The following is an 11,879-nucleotide window of genomic DNA, read 5'->3' as shown; positions in this document are numbered from 1 at the left end:
CTTTGGGGTCAGCGGCCGAGCGCCATTACCTCTGTTCCACCGCTACGCACCCCAACTGCATGTGAAATCAGTCTGTTACGATTACACAAAGTCTAAAGACTACCGCACAAAGATCCCTGGAGAAAGGTTATCTCGCAGCACAAAGTAATAATGGAGTTTTCTTCTTCTTCCCAAAACGGTGGCTCTTGCTCTGCGAATAGCACGCGTGATCGCTAGCTCAGGGTAAATGCATAGCGTGAGCGCGTGCACTGCATTCTCAAGCGCGTAGCGGTCGGAGCGATGCAGATTTCAATAAAATTGCACCTAAATAGGTACTTTACTTGAAATATTGTAAGTTTCAGGTTGTAGTCAATTTTCAGGCTTGTTCATCGACGTTAGTGCGTCTGTTTTTCCAACTTTCTCAGTACGACGCTACATTTAGATACCATTTTTTTTTAAAATAAGGTGCTCCTTTCACCTGAGAATCTTTAGTGGACTCTTTGGATCGGCTCCCCGAGAGCAGGAATTCGCAGTCACACTTACCTGGTGTTGGAAACTCAGCGATCAACAAAGCTGAGTTCCCGGGTTGAGGCCGGTGCATTGCACTGCGGCCGGCTGAAGCCCGCCTCTTTCCCAAACTGGGGAAGCTAGAACACTAAATTTTTGGTAGTGGGGGTTCGGCAAGCACCCCGAACCCCCGAACTATACGAATCAAAAGGAAGATCTATGATACCTTCTTCGCAATGAGGAGATCAGTGAAATACGCGTTAGGATCGAGGCAGTAAGAAACTATGGTTATAGGCTGTAGAAAAAGGGGGTGCAGTTATTAGTAGAGTGCGCGGTGAAAAATTATGGATGATTAATGTCTTCCGCAAGACTAAAAATTAAATACACCGTTGGATAGGTGATGCGGAAGACCACTAACGATTTAGCTGTTAGAGGGAAAGGAGAGGAATTCAATATATCTTTGCAGAACAGATATTCGGCTTTAACTGAGAGAACGATAATCTCAGAGCTATCATTACGGAAACCGTTCTACAGGATACTAGCAAGCTACCTGTGCGGACGAAATATCTGATTAAGAAACGCCAAAGCATGAAGGCGTCTAACCCCACAGACAGAATTGAACTGGCAGAGCTATGTAAGTTAATCAAAAAGCGCAAGGTAGAAAACATGGGGAGAATCGAGCATGATCTAAAGGGAGAGGGAGAGAGAAAACTTTTATTATAAAGGAATTCAGGCCCGCCCCTGAGTCCCCGCGCGACCGCACTGCACTCAAGAGTTATGTTTTTAAGGTCTACAAAACTTACAGTCCGGGTATCGGCGACGGCCTGCACGGCCGGGTCCTCCGAGCACAGCAGGGTCTCCCAGTGCTCCCAGGTCTTCAGGTTCTGTAGGCCCCGCGGCGGAGGGTGCGCCGGGCAGAGGGAGATGATATGGAGGGAAGAGGGGAAGGATTTTGGGCACAGGGCGCAGGCAGGAATGGGGAAGGATTGATTAGAGCGGGCTAGGGTAAGGCGAGAGTGTTTCTGCAGTCTCCGCCAGTGTGTTGCGTGTTTGTTAACTAGGGAGGAATGGGGCGGCAGGTAAAGCTGACGCGAGGCTCTATAGGCCTGTGTCAGCTGGCTGAATGAGTGCATGCGCTCCTTCGATCCGAGGCGATCCGATCCGATCCGAGGCGACCTGAGCCCAGTCAATAGGGATAAGGCAGTCATGATCGCCTGATGTTCAATTCGATTAAAAGCTTTACAGTTATCCAAAGCTGCGAATGCTTTGGTGTGACCCGGAAGAAGTGGGTCGAAAATGTGTTTTTGTGGCAATTGCGTCCTGCGCGGATAGATGGGGTAGAATCCCAACATGCTCTGCGGGTATACATTGTTGTCCACCATGTGCCTTGTGAGTCTCGCTAACAAAACATTCTCGAAAAGCTTCCCGAGGCATGACCTTAGCTTAATAGAGCGAAGGCTACGGAGTATAAGTGGTTTGTTGGGTCTTGGTAAGAATATTACCTTCGCGCATCGCACGGACTGCGGGAGGTTCACTCCCATGAGCACTGGCTGAAGGATTGCGTAATTTGGGCGATCGAATGGTCGTCCAGATTTCGAGGGATAGAAAGCAGGGTGGCCTTGTTCGTTAGATTTTCTTCCACTCACGAAATTTTTGCTGCACATCCTGGTATGCACTGCAGCTCTCCATTTGCTGTCGTCAGTGTTGTAAAAGCAACGCATTCAGCGCCAACGCACTCGGCGAAACGCCGGAACATCAAGCAGCTTACTTCTGCCGTCGGCCGAGCGCGATCCTGCGTTGACGCCGTTCTACTTCATACGGTCGGCTAGGAGTCCTGTGAATCCTCGTTCCTGGTGCGCTGCTATACTTGCTGCTGCCGCCCACAACGCATCAATTCGTGTTGCATTTCGACATTGTGTAGAAAAGGCAACAGCTACGCACAAAACAGTGCACAAAGTGGCTTTTCGACCGAAAGCGGGCCAAACGTTTCCTTCTGAGTGCGCCTCACCGACGCGAGGGTCGCCCTCGTGGGCGCGGGAACGTTCGACGCGCCTGTGCTGTGCTTCGGGCGCACCTGTGTGTAGCCGGCCGAGCTTCAGCCAGCTATCATCGCCCCGATTATAGCCGAGTGTTGTTGGTTGGTCCCACGCAAAAGCGACCGATGGTGTGAACGCCTTGCGCGCCCCTTTTTGTTTCACACTCGCCTCGCAGCGCGCCCGTTCGCATCACCTGAATTTCTTTTCGACTCCTGCATGTGCTTCATTTTTTGTGCTTTGCGGATACAGGGCTACACTCCCAAACAGCCATATTATATTGGTTGTCCAGAAGAACTGAAAAAATGGACAGGGAGCTGTGCTGTATTAAGCGACCTTTGGCCATTCCCCGACGGCAACGCTCGCTTTCCCCAAGACAGTTTGGAAAGCGACTAAATGGTAGCAGCGGTTTTTTTTTTCACTGTCACGTCTTAATGCGATACAATGTATGTTGCGGCGCTACTTGGCTTTTGTCAGACACTGTGAAATCACAGCGCCTGCAGACGCGGACACATAGAGTATGTACACAGTTGTGTGTGTGTGTCCTCTCTGCATCCTCATTTGCAAGCGCTGTGATTCGACTATGTCTTAATGGCATCTTGCCTGCAAAATACCTTAAACATTTTGTTTTGCTTCTTCAAGGGGTTTTCCACTTTGTGCAAGATGAGGCGACGGAGACAGACATTGTAGGACGTACTCATTGCTTAGTGCCGTTCGTTGTTCACATGTAATCTCTGTATGGAGAGTGCGCCGCCGTGGTGGCTCAGTGGTTACGGTGTTGGGCTGCTGACCCGAAACACGCGGGTTCGATTCCGGCCGCGGCGTCTGAATTTCGATGAAGGCGAAATTCTAGAGGCCCGTGTACTGGGTATTGTCAGCGCACGTTAAACAACCTTAGGTGGTCGAAATTTCTGGAGCCCTTCACTACGGCGTCTCCCATAGCCTGAGTCGCTTTGGGACGTTAAACCCTAATAAACCAACAAACCAATCTGTATGGAGAGCACAGCATGTGTTTTAACATCCATCAGCTCCTTCACACGTTCGATAGCGCAAACGATCAGGGGCCGCTGCGAGCACACTTATCCTATGCGTTTGAGTCCAACATTGGCCACTTGAAGGAGCGGGTGACTTCAGCTAAGGGTGTACTACTACAGGTTGTATTACTACAGGATGTGTTACTACAGCTCCTTGAACAAACTCATCACACTTCTCAGCTCGCAAACGCAAAACTTTCTGAGCAAACAACGTGCGCCAAACAAAGAGCTTGTTGGTGTTCTTGGCAGACCAACAGAACTGCCATAGCCTTTCTTTGAGACTGTTTACAGCCAGATTGGCCTCATAATGTGCGGTCCTGTTGTGGAGCACGGCAGAGTCAGAGCACCTGGGTATGCGTTTCACAGCGAACAATAGAAAGAGACCTAACATGAGAAACAGCATTGCTGCAGTCTTGCAATCATAAGTGGACATAAAAATCAGCCATAAAATTTCTTTTGAGGATATCCATAAACAAATTATTGCTTTTGCAGTAGCACGCAAATTCTCTACTACCTCATGTTTTGAGAGTACACACATCTTAAAAGCTGAGAAGGTCCATCATACCTTTTGTAAATAAATCAAGTCTTGAACCGTGTACCTATTAAAGGACAGGCAGAAAAGTTTTTCATATAACTTGCCTTCAAGGCTTTCCACAGGGACCGGTGAGCATATTTTGTTTTGTTTAAGGAGCAGATTTCTTGCTATGAAATTCACTAAATTTGTAGACAGTGTGTTTTCATGACTAAATGCCAACATTCGGAGACAGCATAGAAGTGGGTTCCGTACTAACTTATTCCGCCTCGTCTTTCTTAACCTGCACTGCAATCACACAGCAAACAGGGATTTATGGTATTTCGCCTTCTCGAGATATGGCCACTAGATCAGAGTAATCTACTATGCATTCCTTTTGCAATCAGTTATTACAGCTTGATCTGTGGTAGTACCACGGATGCAAGCAAAAGGGATTTGTTTAATCATAGTGTAAAGCACTGAACCAACACGGACGAGCTGTTTACTAATTTCAGTATCGTCAGATTCCAAACTTTAACATTTAGCCACTAGGCAAGTCTGTTTATATTTATGCTGTCTAGTTATATTCAAGCCGCTATACACCACATACAGAAACGCACCCTGACCCCTTCTCTCCAACAGGAGGTCGAACGAGCGGTCTCCGCACTGCAGCCTTCCATCGTTTTCCTCCGCTGGGTCCCTGGACATTCAGGGATTGACGGCAATGAGCTGGCCCATCAGCTCGCCCGCGACACACTTTTCCGGGCACCGTTGAACCCCTGACCCAAGCCCTCGGAGGACGGTGGGAGACTCACCCTTCGCCGCACCATAAAAGAGGTCTACCTTGAGCTCCGCCTCGACAAACGCCTTTACCCTCCCCCTCATCCATCACTCACGGTGCCGAAGTCTCGCCTTCTTCGGCACATTCAGATGAATGCAGTTATCACCCCGTCCCGCCTCTTCCTCTATCGCTATTGATCGGACCCTTCCTGTCCCAACTGCCCCTGTATCTATGCGGACCTGGCCCATTGCCTCTTCTATTGCCCGGCTGCTCAGCAGTCGGGTTCCTTCCCCCCACCCTCTCTATCCATCACCACCTGGCTCGACTGGCTTGGCGCTGAAGGGGAAGAAGAACAGCGGCTTCTGGTCGCCCAGGCGGTCGACATGCTCAGCCTATAAATTATGGTCGATTAAAAGTCTTTGACTACTACTACTACTATTTATGCTGTCTGTTTATATTTATGCTGTCTATAAGGAAATGAATACTTTGAATGGTGCATCCCGTTTTCTTGTACAGGATATAGTCGTCCAATGGTACACCATAATGCTGCACCACAAAATAAGCTACTCTCAGTAACTGCATCTGAAACTGAACCCTTAGTGACATTCATGACGTATTTTTAAGGCTGCAATCTTATTTATTTGGATTTCTTGTTTTTGATTGTGATTGCAGTTGCTTGTATACTTGTGAGATAGTAGTTTTGCATTTGTGAACTGACTTGCGCTGAGTAATGAGCAGGGTGTGCATCCTAAACACCAAATGCTTTTTTTCCGTTCATTTTATTTTACAAGCATTCCTTACAACATGTCCAGTATAAGATTCTACTTTTTGGTAAAGCCTGCCATCTTCGTATATGGTAAAACGAAACAGGTGCAAAAAATGCTAAATTTAAGGAGGCACTTAGGACAGCTTAGTGCGGTAATGCGAAAGCATTTGTATTATGGCGCCATCGGCTGGGTCAGCGTCGTGCATTGCGAGGGGGGGTGGTTCAGTCGATCCGCATGATGCCGCTACGACACGTGAAGCAAGAAATAAATTTATCAGAGACGTACTTCTGCACTCGGTAAATTGGGGTGTCTCCAATTTGAATGCTAATTTGCAGCTCTTAATACTAACAAAGATTTTCTGCTGACTCTCAATAGTTCCATTCTGCCAACACAATGGAATGTCGGGAAGGTGGTTCCATGATTCAAATCAGGAAATAGATCCTCCCCTACAAATTATAACCCCATCTCGCTCAGTAGTACTTGTTACAGACTATTAGAACACGTCATCTTCACTAACCGTGTGAATTTTTCGAGTCTAATTCATTTTTTACACCCGCACAGCATAGCTTTCGGAAGTCATTTTCTAGAGAAACCCAACTTGCCAGCTTCACTATCAAACTTCACCATATATTAAATCCCGCATCAGAAGCTGACTGCATTTTTCTAGATTACTCTAAAGCATTCGACAAGGTACGTCACCGCTTATTATTCTTAAAGCTAACCCAACTGAATATCGACTCCTGCGTCCTGAATGGATTCAACACTTTCTTCTTAACCGATCGCAGTTCGCTTCCACTAATAATTTTAACTTACCTTTCAGCGAAGTTTATTCGGGCGTGCCACAAGGCTGAGTGCTCTACCCCTTTTATTTCTTACTTATATCAACGATCTCCCTTCCACTGCATCATATAACATTCTTTTGTTTGCGGACGACTGTGTTGTTTTCCGCGAAATAAAATCCCCCGACGATGCTAACAACCTCCTTCAGCGTGATCTCTCTAACATTCCTCTTTGGTGTTTTGACTGGCTTTTAGAACTTAATACTAATAAGAGCAAAATTATGCGAATATGAAGAAGTTCCAACACTCCGCCTGTGTACTACCTAAATAACGTTGCCTTAGAAGCGGTTGCTTCTTATAATTACCTGGGTGTTCATATTTGTGCTGGCCTCAACTGGACGCGCCATATTTAGTATATTACTAACAAATCTAACCGCATGTTGGGCTACGTGCGCCGTAACTGTTCCAAAACTCCATCTTCCTTGAAATTATTGCTCTATAAAACACTAATACGTTCTAATCTGGAATACGCGGCCACGATATGGGATTCCCATTATGAAAAACTGATAACTTTGCTTGAGCTGGTTCAAAATAACGCTGCTCGTTTATCCTGTGGAACTTTAACCATACCGCAAGTGTAACAAGCGTGAGAGCTAATCTTTCTTTACCTCTTTTAGCATCCCGCCAGAAGCAAATTTGTTAAAGCCTTTTTCATAAACTATACCATCATCTCATGCTATGTTATGCCATCATTTCGTCCCCCAGATACGTGTCAGACCGCACTGATCATCGTCACAAAGTTGGCATTGAAACATGCAACACTGTAACTGCATTTCAGTCTTTCTTGACTCGTACATCACGCGAATGGAAGCGGCTTCCCGCAGATATCGTCGACATAAGTGATAACCAGAGTTTTCGTTGTGCACTAGCTAACATTGTGTAACAGCAGTATGATAATACTTTGTTTTGTAACATACATTGCATCTGTTTATGTATTTTATTGTTTTGTAACCACTGCCCTCTTTAATGCGTTTGGCCCTGAGGGTTCAATAAAAAAAATGAAACGAAATGAAATAATTGCTCATGTACGCTTTTACGAAAACTCTGTATTCACTAGATGCGCCTTTATTCAGATGCGAACATTGAATAAAGAAACAACTGTCGTGGCGCAGTGGAAACGCCCCCATCTGGCAGGATGGGGTTCGGTTCCTGCCTGGACCCAAATTTTCTTATTTTTCTTCATTGTCAGTTCGTGCCTTTATGGACTATAGACTGGATTGGGGATTGTGGTTTCGTTCGTTGAACTATGGATTGCAATTACGTACTGACTTGTTGGATTGTCTGCCTCCCATTAAGGAGGCAGAAGGTTAATTACCACCTTGCACACTTCTTAGGTTTCACTCGATCAGTTATGGTATTAATAATTATCACTTTATAGTGCAAGTATTTGTCAGCTGATATAGGGCCAGGTGAGGTTAACAAGAGTTTGCACCGCACACAATGATTTTCGTTATTTGTTTTGTACGTCTTTAATTGTTTGTTTGTGTGTTAATTTTTTGTGGACATTGAGCAAATATCCTTGCGTTCCTGTTTTACCATATGCCCTTCTGCGCCTACCTATTTTTTCCTCTTCGCTCTCTCTTCAGTAGTTCCTGCTTTTTCGTTTACACAGGCCTTTGGTAAGGAACCCACAGTGAGAACGACAGCCAGCACCCCCCCCCCCTTTTTCCATGGAATAATCATTGCTACTACTAATACTATAAGCATTACCTTCGTGTTTTGTTGAAAACACATTTTTGATTATGACTAATGTGGTCAGCTAAGCCAATGGTAGCAGGGCTGATTATCACACTTGCGTTAAAGTTAGCAGTGTTTTGTGTAAGTTTTGGGCTTTTCACAATGGTGTGGACAGGCGCATACTGCACAAAACATTCCTCTTTCAGTCGCCCCCCTTTTTCTCAGTTCAGTCATTTGGCCATAGTCTTGTGGTTTCTTTGTTAAGTCCACTGAAAATAAAATTTTGCTTTCTGTGCCACAGGTAGAATGTACAATGAATGATGCTCTGAGGAGAGACATCCACCAAAACGCGTTTTCCTGCTACACTTTTAGGGGATTAGTAACCGTTCATTTAGCTTCTTTCGCCATTTTTCGTTGCTCTGGCAAGGTACCGAGTTATGGTTTGTTGGCTACAACATGTCTTAATATTTAACTATCGACATAAAATAAAGCAATGTGAATTGATGCTCTTATGCTGTTTTGGGTGTTTCTCTTCTAATGATCTTCCAGCCGTGGTTTCTCCACTGAAATGAGTACCAGAAAACAAATACGAGAACAAGAAGGAACTAGTGCCTTCCGTGTTTCCCTCGCATGTTTTATGGCTTCAGTAAGTTAATATCAAATAGCTCAGGTGTGCACATTAGTTTTTTTAATTAACCACTGTAGTATCTCTCAGAAATATGTTGTTTCAAAGGCAAAACTGTTTTCATTTATCCTGTACAAATCCAGCAGCACAGACAATAGAAACAATTAATTTTAAATCTTGATTTCATATGGCAGGATGTCGTTTAGAGGGAAGGCTATCAAAATTTAATGTAAAGCGTGCACTGTTCATGTGTGCCCTCAGAACCTTTTGGGGGCCGCCGCGGTGGCTCAGTAGTTATGGCGCTCGGCTGCTGGCCAGGAAGACGCGGGTTCGATCCCCGCCGCGGAGATTCAATTTCTATGGAGGCGAAATACTAGAGGCCCGTGTACTGTGCGATGTCAGTGCACGTTAAAGAATCCCAGGCGGGCGAAATCTCCGGAGCCGTCCACTACGGCGTCTGTCATAGCCTGAGTCGCATTGGGACGTTAAACTTCCACAAACCAACCAACCAGATGCTTATGGAGAAATACCTGAGGAATTGTCTTTCCCTTATGTAGAATGGAAAGTTGGAAATATAGACTAGGAGCACAGACGTTTTTATATTTTTACGAATTAAAATCATCTCTAGAGCACGAAGCTTCATGTAGAAGATACCTACGATGTAAGTACAGTTCGTGTGGAAGGGTGCTGACGCTTAAAATGGAACCGAAAGCTTTCATTTATATTATATAACTAGCGTTCTTCCTTGAGCCCAGATTTGTGGAGGTAAAATTTAGATATGTTAGTATTGTTTCGATCAAAATTAGTAAACTTCTTAAATTAAAAAAAAAATTCGGATCATATATGACAAAATTCAAAGGGTGATTGATCATTAGTATTACTGATGATGTTGATTACAAAGTCAAGGGCAGTAAAGTTTGAACATACTCCTCTTTTCTGTTAGAGGGAGGCCAAGTGCTGGCGCATGGCTTGAAACAATGAGTACTTTGGTGGTCTGTTTCAGCTGTTTCTTATGTTTCCTACTTCTGTTTTTCTTCGAATAAGAGGGCACATGTCTGAAAATATCAGCCGAAGCTTGAGGAGCATTTAGATATCCTTGCATGAGATGGTACAGTGAGTATTGGAATTTAATGGTCTTTGTTTCACATGCACACTTAACTGATGGATACCGAACCATGACTTGAGAGCTCAGTACCTCTAAAGTATGAGAAAAAGGCCAGGTTATTGCACATCTGCGCAGCAGCGCAGTGTAGGATTTTAGTTTTCATTAGGAGGAAAATTAATATATTATTACTTTATGGATACAAAACACAGAACAAACCACAGGAACAGGAAGAACTACACGCCACAACATGCTGACCCGGATGACACCATGTGCATGAAGGTCCATATGGAGTTGCGAGTCGTATCACTCGAGAAAAAGTCTGCTCTCGGCGGTTGGCAAACACGAGTCCATACAGGTGCGTTCTTCCTGCCGCAGTGCTCGTTGCAGAACTCAACGAGCAAAGAACGGAGGTAGCGTTCCGTTTTCACATGTTGGGAAAAACTCTACTGTTTGTTATAATCTCTTGTTCATAAGGCTATTCAGTCTCTGGAAGAGCCATATAATCTGCCGCCACGCCGAGTCACCACGGTGATCGAAGTCTTTGTCCTGAGAGCAGTGCGCCTTGGTGCGGGGAGTATATGCTGCCGTGGAAGAGCCGCCTAGTGGGCTACCCTATCTACATGCATGTGTGTGTCTCCAAGAACTTTGACGCTTGGGAAGGTGGGGAGGTTCGGGATTATGGCGGGCTCGTATATTTCAGCCCGGTGTTCGTTGACATGATCATATTCAGATTTTCTTTTTCGGGCAGTTTTTCATGCAATAAAAACAGTGTCTCGGTGGCCTAGGGGTAGCTTGTCTGATTTGGTATTCAAGGGGCACGGGTTCGAATCCCATTTGACTGCAGTTTTGTTGTCACTACAGGTGAGTTGCTTTACATTCTTATATGTCATATTAAGATTTGAGGCATATGCGAGGTTATATTCACAATTTATGCGATATTTAATCCCTCCACTCCACGTGTGACGACACCACCTTCTCGACCAATCCGGATTTTCTTGCAAGCCGGCAGGTTCTACGCTTAACGAGAGCCTCAATGCTAGTGCATTATAATCCATTTAAGAGTCAGCACCCATCCCGATCTATAGTTCCTTTATTGGGAGGTGTCGTGTCCGGTCGCTGTGTTGAATGCAGCGAAAGACGCACACGGTACTTTAAGACTTCGTTTATTTAAAGCCGATGAGGGTGCGACCAGCGTCGACCGAGGCAGGAGCCGAACTGGCCGCCCGAAGAAAGGAGGGAGTGGAGAAGCGTCCACGGAAGGGAGTGGCTTCCCAGAACAGGAGGAGGGTGCGGGGGCGCACCGTGGGGGGGCATCCGGCGACAGCGTGCGACGAGGGGCAAGCGGTCGTTAGGAGGAGGATGCGAACTGTCGTTAGGAGGAGGACGCGGGGGCGCACACACACAAAAGCAATAAAGGGACACAACACTTCCTTCCCCCTTAGAAAGTTGCCTGGTATCGTGCAGGGGGTCGGCGCTCACGCGTAGAGGCGCGCTGGCTTTGTGCGCTCGGGGGAGAAACACTTGTAGGCTGGCTGTTGTTCGCTGTGTCTCCTAGGTCTGTCCTGGGCGAAGTCTCTTCTTCCGGGAAGAGGTGCCAGGCTATGTGGGAAGATGGTGCACGTGCTCTCTCCGCTGGCGGACAGCTCTCAGACGGCGTCGTAAATCTACGCAGCTGGTTGAGATGTCGGCGTGCTACTGTGCCATGTATGTTGACGAGCCAAGAGCGCAGGCCTATGCGTCTGACAATTGTAGCTTCCTCCCAGCGTGGCTTTTTCAGAAACTGTCGGGCGAGGACGCGCTGCCCCTCATTAAGCGTGCCGCAGCGCGGAATTGCTTTTTCTTCCCGGAACGTCTCTGCCTTTGGCTCGGGGAGGATGGCTGTGAGCTGGGTTCGCATTTCACGCTCGAACATCATTTTCGAGGGGGTCTCGCCTGTTGTGCTCTGAACCGTCGTGTGCTGCTTGAAGAGAAAGCGCGCAAGGCGGCGCTGCAGCGAGCCTGTCTGATCTCTTTCAAGGGCG

General features: G+C 46.4%; 1 non-coding gene across 1 annotated transcript; it reads left to right on the top strand.

The window, feature by feature from the left end:
• The first annotated feature begins 514 nt into the window (after positions 1-514).
• Positions 515-679, top strand: LOC149326368 (U1 spliceosomal RNA). The gene has a single exon (XR_016286615.1). It is a non-coding gene; the product is annotated as a U1 spliceosomal RNA (small nuclear RNA).
• The last annotated feature ends 11,200 nt before the right edge of the window (positions 680-11,879 follow it).

This window comes from Amblyomma mixtum, chromosome 10, assembly GCF_055824585.1.
Source record: "Amblyomma mixtum isolate Tamu chromosome 10, ASM5582458v1, whole genome shotgun sequence".
Classification (NCBI taxonomy): domain Eukaryota; kingdom Metazoa; phylum Arthropoda; class Arachnida; order Ixodida; family Ixodidae; genus Amblyomma; species Amblyomma mixtum.
The sequence above is the reverse complement of the archived record's forward strand: the minus strand, read 5'-3'. Positions and strand labels throughout refer to the sequence as shown.